Source organism: Quercus lobata, chromosome 2, assembly GCF_001633185.2.
Source record: "Quercus lobata isolate SW786 chromosome 2, ValleyOak3.0 Primary Assembly, whole genome shotgun sequence".
Lineage (NCBI taxonomy): Eukaryota > Viridiplantae > Streptophyta > Magnoliopsida > Fagales > Fagaceae > Quercus > Quercus lobata.
The window spans coordinates 4,970,581-4,981,705 of NC_044905.1; the positions used below are offsets into that span (position 1 = coordinate 4,970,581).

The 11,125-nt window shown below is 31.9% G+C and overlaps 1 pseudogene; it reads left to right on the forward strand.

Moving 5' to 3' along the window:
• The first annotated feature begins 4,391 nt into the window (after positions 1 to 4,391).
• On the forward strand, positions 4,392 to 10,657 carry LOC115957893 (annotated as a pseudogene).
• The last annotated feature ends 468 nt before the right edge of the window (positions 10,658 to 11,125 follow it).

The following is an 11,125-nucleotide window of genomic DNA, read 5'->3' on the forward strand; positions in this document are numbered from 1 at the left end:
ACACCATTATTTTTGGTACCGGATTTAAGAGGTCGACAAACTTGTGGCTTAAGGTATTTGACAGAGTACTCTTTGTGTTAGCCCTTTATTTTATTTTGAGATTTTTTAAAATATAATATTATTTCTAATTTATTATTTACTTTTATTTGAAAGGTAATATCCTGATTTTTACTTGTTTTATTTCAGTTTAAATTAAAGTGTAATTTTGAAAGCTTAGACCTATTTATTTGAAAGAAAAATACATAAACGATATTTTTTAAAATTTGAATTTTCTAAACAGCAACAATAACATGGAACTAGGAAATATCCTACTGTAATAGTAGGTGATGAAGTTGTCCAATTTTGTCTAGGAAAAAAAATATAATAAAGAATATTTTAGTGAAGGAAATAAATTCTCCAATCTTTTTAAAATATTGACTAAAGTACATTTTTGGTCCTTAAAGTTTAAGATTATTTTCATTTTGACCTTTTAGGTTTCAAAATTTTCATTTTGGCCATGCATGTTTGATTAAGTTTTTTGTTTGGCTCTTTACCTTTCAAAATTTTCATTTCTATGAAGAGTCAAATAGAAAATTGAATCTAACATGAAGGGCTAAATTGAAAATTGAATTTAATATGAATGGTCAAAATGAAAATTTTGAAATGTAAATGGATATGAAAAGAAAATCAAACATGAAAGGTTAAAATGAAAATTTTGAAACATAAATGTTCAAAGTAAAAACAAATCCAAAACTTAAAGGTAAAAAATGTACGCTAATCTAAAATACTCTGTATTGTGTTTTTGGTAGGAGGACTGACTACTGAGGACTCAAGAGAAACCATCAATCAAATGTTTTTATACCTAAGGCAAATATAAACATAAACATAATCGTAAATGATAGTAACATAAATTGGGGTTTATTTGGTTTAGGAAATTAGGAGTTGACTCAATTATTTAAGATTAATTTGGTGGATCTATTTTACTGGTACGGAGGACCATTAGGCAAGTGTGACATAGTCCTTCTAGATGTGTTAATAATTTCTCATTTGGTATGGTGAAAAATGTGATTTAATTTGGTTTATTTTCCTTGTTAAATACAACATATAAAGTTTCTTTTTCCCCCTTAGATATATCTAATATCTTATTCAAATTTCACTTATTAACACAAACTTCACAAGAATTCCACTTTTAAAAATAACACTAAAAAAATTTAACTTGTACCAAATAGATACCATACTGGAACTATTTTTTTTTTATTTATTTAAAAAGAATGGTTCTCAATTAACAATTTTATTGTTATAAGCAGGGGGATGAATATCTTTTGAATGAGGATGGACTTGCAAAACCTGCTTATCCTAACCATTGGAAGGGAAAGAATGGCTTATACTGTGTTGGACTATCTAGAAGAGGGTTATATGGAGCTAGTGCCGATGTCCAAAACATAGCCAATGATATCAAGTCCATTACATAATGTCTCAAAAAAGGGAAAAGAGAGAGAGAGAATAATAAAATAGGTTATTGTTGTGATATAATCTAGTTTTGTTTGTTGCTTTGGTTAAGCATGAGTATTGTGAGAATTAGAAAGTGATGCAAAGCAAGTGAAAACTGAAAAGGACTTTTTTCAAGAACTTTAGAATAAACAAAGAGGAACAATAGAGAAGAAGTCTACTCTAAACAATATGATCATTCTATAATGTATTTAGAATTGTTAAATCATATTTACATTAATGATTGTGATAGCTAGACATGCTAGAGGGCTGAGTTATCTTAGTAAAATCTACAGCCTTCTTCTTAAAAAAAAAAAAAAGTCTCTCTCAAAGGATCATACGTAAGTTGCTTAAATTATAAACAACATCTTTAAATGAAACTTCAATCTCTGGCATCAATCATCAAGCTTTTATGAAACTTCAGCAGCTTATTTTTTTTAAAAAAAACTGTACCAGAGCGTGTACTATATTACATTTATATAAAATTTAAAAATGTTAGTTACAGTTTGATTATGTACAGAATGTGTAGAAAACAACTTTCGGATTTGGCAAAGCTGAGAAATACCAAACTAATTTGGATGGATAATTAATTACAAAAAATCAAAAATTCCTTTTCAAACTGCAACAACAAAAATACTGCAAGTCATCACATAATATACCCATCTTGTAGTTAACTCCTGTGTACCTCGAGTCCTAATTTGTAATCTTTCAAGGTGATGGACCCTTGGTGATTGATGCCATAAAGGCATAAACAACCAATCCTCAAAAGAATCAGGAGAAATTAGATTTCAAGTGTTTATATTCAGTAAAGCTAGGAACACAATAAAAATTCACTAACATTTTGTAACGTTCCCGAATTTTAGTCTATCTCATCAGAAATGCACCATCATATGCAGTTTAAGTTTATTTGAATGGCCCGTTAGATGGTAGATTAATTTGAAAATATTGTGAAATTATCATACGTTTTGCCGGCACTCTGAATATTTTCTCTATATTTGTTCTCATCCCTTTAGGATTTTTTGTTTGTAACCTAAGAGATGCTATATTGTTGCCCACAAAATTGAATCTTGGGCTGGCTCTTGTACTGAGTAAAGAACTATAGATGTACATCTCCTCTCTCCCTCCGTGGGTGTTTTTATTTGCTGGTGCAAATGTTGAGGTCCCTCTTTAGGCTGTCTCTTTCCTTCTGAATTGATGAACATATTCATTCAGAAGAAAAGGTTAAAAAGGAAATATTAAAAAAACCGTACATGTTTGGCTCATATACTATTTGTCAAGCAGTACAACAAACTTCAAGAACAATAACATTGACCTCAGCACTGCTACTGGGCATGTCATGCATTAACAAAAAAAACAAAACAAAAAAAATTATTGATATGCATAAGCTTGTCATTTTTTACTACTGCTTCGGTAGTTTGGTTCCAAAATAATAGAATCACAAAATGGCACTGTGAGGCTAAAAACACCACGTCAATCTTGGCTATGTTGTTAAAGTTGTAGACTTGTGAGTGATTGAAAAAGAGAGAAGTCAAGAGAACAGAATGAGGGGAACACCTTAACTTAAGGTCTAGGTTTATAGAATTGGGCTCATAGTTTTTGGCCCAAAATGAAAGATAAGAACATGTAGATTGGATTTACATATGACATTGGGCGAGACCCACATGCATTTATGCTGACCCAACTTTGGCATCTCAGGCGAGGCACATGGTTTCGTGAATCATTATAGGATCTAAATGAAAGACTAAAACAACAAGACCCAGGTCCAGTTCTGTGTGTTCCACCCAAACCTCAACGGTTTTTCCCCTCCCTCCTCTCTTCTCTCTTTTTCTCTCCTCTTCCCTTTCCCCCTTTTCCCCTCCCTAACCTTGGCTTCCATTTTGCTCAAAGAGTCAAAAGGAAATATATTTAAATAGCTCCTTGGGGTGGTGCGTTGGTAGGAGTACCAAACTTGGTCATACCTATAAGTTCAGGAGTTGCCGAGTTTGAGTTGTGCGCTTCACAAAAATGCTGTGCCAGAATGCAAATAGCCCTAACATGCCTAGGGGTGCCCCACGCCATCAATAGTGGGTTTAAGTGGGTCGGGTCAATGATCACAAGTGTGAGACCCTTTTTTGTTCATAAAAATAAAATAAAATAAAATAAACGAGATTTAAATAGTGAGTTGGAGTTACCAGTAAAATTTATTTTGGTTGAATAAGAAATTTGAAATAAAAAATCCTACTTATACAAAAAAGAATTACCTTTGTATCTTGGTATGATAGTGGTGCTATAAGCAAGTTGAGTTGAGCTGAATATTGAAAGTTTCAAATTGTTTAATTTAATTTTATTTTGAACATAAGTTGAGTTTGTGCTCATCACCAAATAAGGTTATAATTTTTTTATTTTTTATTTTTTATTTTTTATAGGAAGGTTATAATGTTATATGTTCAAGCTAGCTTGGTTTATTTTCTTGTCAAGTTTGTTCATGAGCTACTTATAACTTATACTTTTCCCATATATAGTAAAAATATGATTAAAAGTTTTTACCCTTTCACAAATGTATGGTAATAATTAATAATTAATAACATAATTATAATTGAAATTATTTTAATTGACTTTATTAGATAGAATGGTTTTGTTTATGAATTCATAAAATTAGATTCACCAGATCAATATTGTAGCAAATTATATATAGTTTTTATTACGAATGAACTATGTAAATTATAAATGAATTATAAAATAATTATTTAATATCGTATAAGCTTTATTTACAAACTTACTCAACCCAATCCTAAGTCTATATAAGCAAAGTTTTAAACAAGTATATATATAAACATATAATATTATATTTACTTCAATTGAGTTTTATCTTCACGGGCTTGTTTATGAATACATTTTTTTTATATACAAGAAAAAAATAATACTCTAACATAATCTAAGTGTATATGTGTGTGAAGCTCCCTCTTGGAAACTTGAACCCTGACTCTTACTCCCCACACCCCACAAGTACAGTGGCCATCACATTAAGAGTTTATGAGTACATTAATATGTTTGAGTTTGACTTGTTTAATATTCGAATCTAAACTTAAGCTTGAGCTTGACTTATTTGCTAAATAAACAAATATAATAAAGCATTTTCTTGATCTAAACTTCAGCGGTTTATAAATAAATGAATTCATTTACAACCTACCTAATAGTAAAGAACAACTAATGCGGTGGGAACTTATTAGATTCAAGACCTATGATATCTATAACACACAAAACGAACAAAAATAAAAAAATAGATTTGAAAATATTGGGTAAAATCAACTGATTAATAAACCATACCAAGCACTTGGTCCACCAAATCCAGTTAAGTTCCTTTTAAACCAATGAAATGAATGAGCCATAACCATATGTGGTCCATGTGGATATAAAAGGGCAACCCCATTCCATAATATCTAAGCCTTTGCTTCTTCTTCTTCTTATTTTTTTTTTCCATGAATTATCTAAAGCCTTTGCTTGGCTCTCTTTACTTACTTCTTTGTAATAACAAAAAAAAAAGAAAAAGAAAAGCAAACTAAGCCACCAGTGGTTCAAAATATATGTATATATATATATATATATGTGTGTGTGTGTGCGCGTGCGCACGTGCGCAGGAACAAGTAGCAATAATAGTTGGATCAGGCACCTCTGGGCTTGCCACAGCTGCTTAATTGCCTAAGCCAGCTATCAATCCCATACATAATCCTTGAGAGGGAAGACTGTATTGCTTCTCTATGGAAGAAATATTCCTATGACCGTCTTCACCTTCACCTTGGAAAGCAATTTTGTGAACTCCCTCACATGTCTTTCCCTTTCTCTTATCCCACATACATGCCCAAAAAGTTGTTCATACAATACTTAGTTGACTATGTGTCCATTTGGCAAAGATTATTTTTGCTACTATTTATGAGTTTCATTGCACTTTTTGGTACTATTCATGGGTCCTACTATACTATTTCAGCTAATTTTTACCTTTATCTACCGTACTTTCAACAAAAAGTTTGTAGTTTCAGTAAAATAAGAGGATCCCAAACGGACCCTCTGTCTCCCATTTCAACATTAGTCCTATGTACCAAAGAACTGTGGAGTCTGCTGAGTACAGTGAGGCTTCCAAGAAATGGCTTGTGAAGGTTAGGAATGCAAGTTCAGGTGAGGTTGAGATATATTGTGCAAAGTTTTTAATAGTGGCCACTGGGGAAACAACCAATCCTTATACTCCAGAGGTTGAAGGATTAAATACTTTCCCTGAAGTTTAAATCAGGGAAGGAGTTACATAACAAGAATGTTTTGGTTGTTGGGTCTGGGAATTCTGGCATTGAAATTGCTCTAGACCTTGCAAATCCTGGTGCCAAAACTTCTATTATCGTTCAAAGCCAGGTATGAAATTAATCACATCTAACTTAGACTGAATTTTTCTTTCACGGGTCATTGTTATTAAGACAAAAACTTAGTTATAGGGTTAAATTTAATTAGGAAACCAAGATACATGAATTGTGCCTAAAGGTTACCCTTATTATTATATATCCATTCATCATTGACAAATACCAATTATTGGATTATATATGCAGGTTCATTTGATCTCACTATAGATGGTGGACTTGGCCAAAATTATGTTGAAGTATTTTAAGCTTAGCTTGGTGGACTCCTTGATGGTCATGCTTAGCAAGCTGGTTTATGGGGACCTAACCAAGTATGGGATAAGAAAACGTACAGAGGGTCCTTTCTATATGAAGGTTCAGTATGGCAAGTATCCGGTTTATTGATGTAGGTGCCTATAAAAAGATCAAGTCAGGAGAAATTCAGGTAAAGTGTTTTTGAGGGAGAGAATGGTTCAAATAATTAAAAACTCATATTAATTAACTGTTAGAACTTAAAATTGTGGTTGGTATCCGAGTCAAATTTGATCTACACTAAGTTTATAAATAGGATTTCGTTTATTTTACTTGTTTTACAAGTACATGAACCTGCATTGAGTTTAAGCTTTTAACAAAGTTCAAGTTATTAGAAAGTTTTCAATAGATCCAGTCTATTTTCATTCTGTCATTATCTATTAAATTAAAATCCAGAGGTCAAATCCTCTTAACCCTCATTTTAAGTAAAATAAAAAGTTATTAGAAGTGTAATCTTTATATAAGTTTGGTGCTTGTCTATTGGTCAAACATACCAGTTGTTTAACTACTTTGTTAACTTGGTCCATGAAGACCAATGAGCTGGCTTTATTGTCTTAAATGGTAAAAGTTTAGAAGACCAAAGATTAGAGCCTCAGAAACCAAGTATATGAGTCACATTCATGTGTAAATCATGTAGTATAATATAATTTAATGTATCTTTTAAGCTCCTATTTGTTTTTCTTTGAATGCCTGTCTTTGATTGATCCACATGTAATGTAGGTCTTGCCGATACTAAACGTAAGAGGCAATGACATATTATTTAAGAACGGCAAGTTACGTCCATTTGATACAATTGTTTTTTGTACAGGATTCAAGAGGTCAACAAACTTGTGGCTTAAGGTAATGATTTTGTACTTTTGGTCTCATATTATTAATCTTTTATGAGTTCTTCAATGGACACAAACTTCACCACACACTTTACTACAACTTGTATATTTGTCAATTTGTGATTGGACTACATCACTTCTACGCATAGCATTGCCATTGGTACCTGGTGTAATGTAAATTCAATTAAAATTTGACACATATGCAAGTTGTGGCAAAGTATGTCGTATAGTTTGTGTCCCTAGACTTTTTGGTCTTTTATTGGAGTGTTTGAAATTTAAACTTTTAATACTAAGTTTTTACTAGTTTTATCTCTATTCAAATTAAGTACAACAGTTTAAAAAACCTATACCATTTTATGTAAAAGACAATGTATTAAATGATATTTTTTTAAAACTTTAAACAAAATTAAAGGAAAAATATAAGATGAATCTAGATAGAATTAACAATATAGAACAGAAGGAAGCAGTATCTTGTAACAATGAAGTTGTCTAATCATGCTTTGGAAAGGAAAGAGCTCAGTATATTTCCTAGGTGTTGGGGGGGGGTGGGGGGGTGGGGAATGAAAGTTGCAAAAAACCCATAATTTTTTTTTTTTTTTTTTGGTGTGTTACCTAGTGGAGAATGGAGTAGATCAGTAGACATTGTGGTTTGAAAGGACCCATAGATAGATTCCATCTGTGGATGGTTTTAAAACTAAGCCCAAGTTTGAAGGCATTGAGCTTTAACCTTTGATGGTGGCTAACCTGCTTCACCAACATTTTGGGAGTTGGGATGTGCATAAATTGGTCCAGTTATTTGATGCAGAATCTGTTACAGCCATTAAGAGTATCCCTATCACAAGAACTCAGAGTTTAGACAGGAGAGCATGGATTGGTGACAAAACTTGTACCTTTTCATTATATCTACTTATTAGATTTCAACTCTCAAAGATTTAATTTTGGTGCATAGTAGTAGAATTCTTGACGAGGTCCATACTAGAAAAGGCACTGGAAGAGTAGAATTCTTAAAAGACTGAAGGTCCAACTATGGAGAATTGCAGTAGGAGCACTTCCTCTAAAACATAGATTTGGCCTCAAGATTAAAGATTGAAGAAGAAGACATGTGTTCCCTTTGTGGTCTAGAAGACTAGAACTAGAAACTGAAGCTCGTTTATTTAAGAATTGTATAGTTGCTAAAAAGACTTGTTAGGGTGGTACTTCTTGTGGACTAAAGAGATTTTCATGGCTACAGCTAGTATGGACCTCATCAAACTAATGGTAGAACCACCAACCCAGTTGTTGGGAAATCATGTGAATAAGGAGATTGCTGAGGACATCCAATTCATGTTAAGGCACAATCCTTCATTCATGTGCAACTTCAGCTGGGTCCAAATAATTGGGAATCAGGCAGCCCATAATTTGGCTAGTTGGGGTTTTTATTTCTCACTCAATTTTTGGTTGTTTTTTTTGCCATTAAGCCTCCCTAATTCTGTGCTCAAGGTCATTGTGCTCGACTCTGCTGTTTAATTTTTATTTTGTGTTTAGTCCTTTTTGTTTTAATATATATCTACTTATTTTAGTAAAAAAAAAAAAAAAGTTTTTGTAAAGACTCACTTTTTAATAGAAACTAATAGCAGACCCACACAATGCATGAGAATAAATAATTATATTGTATTGTAATATAAGGTAAAATTTTTTCTCTAAAATTTTTTTGATAGGCCACAAACTAAATGACCCATTGTGATAGAAATTAATTAATTAATTAGTCAAGTTATTAATTAATCAATTTATCATGCAAATGTGTGATAGCACAAACAAATCACCAATAAACTAATTATGCAGCAGAAAATAAATAACACGGTGATTTATTTACGAATGGGAAAAACCTAACGGCAAAAACCCCACCGGGTGATTTTCAGGTCATCACTCTCGAAACTCCACTATTATCACAACAAGCGGTTACAAGTAAAGGAATCTCAAGTACCTTACCAACCTACAGTTGAACCCTTACCCCAATACCCAATTGGACTTGTTCTGTAGTGACAGTTCCCCTTTCGATGCACGACTCCTAAATATGTGACTAACCAATTGCGCGAATCTCAGTACGCGACTTCAATCACCAACTAAGAAGGTTATTGGTTGCAAAGTTCTTCAGTTCATCCACAAGATGAAGATCAAGAAGATGCTTGGTCACAAAACCTTACGGTGCACATACACAGCAACTTCTTCAAGAGAAAGAGATGAACTAGGGCAAGAACTTCGTCTTTGGTCACAATTTTCTTGAACAGAGTTTGCTCAAAACTTGTGCAACTTGTGATCTATTTGACTGCCCTTAAAACAATCCTTTTATATGTCTAGGGTTAGGAGAAAAGAAAGCCCAAAGACAAATTCACGGATCCCAAGAAAATCAAATTTGAATTCTGAAAATCTTAAACCTCGACAGATAGAAGGTGTCGAGAAGCTGTCGAGCACATTGAATGTAGAATAGCTTTCTTAAGCTCGATAGATACAGCTATCGAGCCAGCTGTCGAGCTTTAATGATTTTGCACTATGAACTTGTTTTCTTGGACAGACTTGAAGGCTTTAATACTTGATCTTGAAACATGAATTCTTGAAGTATTTAAACACATCCTAAATCTACCTAAATACAAGTAAAGTGCGTTTTGTCAAATGATAAGCCAATTACGTAAAATCATGACATATGTTCTTAACATGTGAAACACATATGTCCTAACATTTTTGAAGATAATTTGTTCTCTCTAAAAATTAAACAATTTCTATTCGGTCTAACTTGGTTCACTCGGTCAATTTCGATCCCCCTTCAATCCATTTTAGACTAATTGGGTCTTAAATTAATTCTTTTTGTAGGTTTTATTTTCAAGTTTAGCTCAAAAATTCTTTTTTTTTTTCCCTTCATTTTTGGGTTGAAAAGTATGAGATTTTATTATATTTGGGCTAAACTCTTTAGTTTTGAGTTAAAAAATACAAAGAAAAATACTAAAATAGACATTAGAAATTAGAAATATGAGCCCTAAAAATGCAATAAAAATGATAAATATTCAAAAGTCTTATTCAATCCACATTGCTTCTATTCAGTCCATTCTGTCCTCTTTGGTCTAATTTGGTCCTATTCAGTCCATTCGGTCCATTATGTCTACTTTGTTTCTATTTGGTCCTATTTAGTTCAAATTGGTCCTATTCAGTCCACTTTGATCCATTTCAGTCCTATTCAGGCCATTCAGTTCACTTTGGTTCTGTTCAGTCCACTTTGGCCCTATCTGTCCAGTCTATCCACTTCGGTCCTATTCCATCCAATTTGGTCCCATTCGGTCTATTCTGTCTACTTCGGTCCTATTTGGTCCATCCGGTCCTATTCTCTCCATTTTGTCCAATTCGGTCCATTTAGATCACTTCATTTCATTTTGGTCCACTTCAATCTATTTTAAGACATATTTGGGTTGAAATCACCATAATCTAAATCCAAATTTATTAATAATAAAAAAATCTCAAACTCATAATATCTAAAATCTTGAGCATTTATTATTACTACACTTTTGTTAAACCATGTTAATGAGCATTTCAGTCCACTTTGATATGACTAAATTGAATTGAAAGTTTTTCTAAACATAAAGGTTATGAATATACAAATGTAATATTTAGGGTGGTTATTCATTTGTTTTAATGTTGTTACTTTTTAAATGAATAGTGTGAGGTTGATTATACATTTAAGCAAAATAAATAAATATATACATATGTATGTGTGTATAATTTTTATTTAAATAATTATTCATTCTTTTAAAAGAGACTATCATAACAATGAAAACCCATATCAAACTTACACTGAATGTGTATAATTTATTCTCTAAATTTTATTGTAGAGAAAGAGAGAGACTACTTATGATAGGACACTAAAAAATACAACACCAAAACATATGAATCCAAAATAGAGTTTTAAAAATCACATTGATTCATCAATATAAAGTAGAGTTGTAAGAAAAAATAAAAAATCAAGAGAAAGAGAATAACCAGTTTTTCAAGAGAGAATGTGAAAGAGAATAATAAGAAATTTATATAAAATAATATGAGAAGAAAAAAAAGTAAAAATAAAAAATATTGTAATAAACACCAAATTATCCATGTCATGTTATGTAATAAAATAACATTATATATATATATATA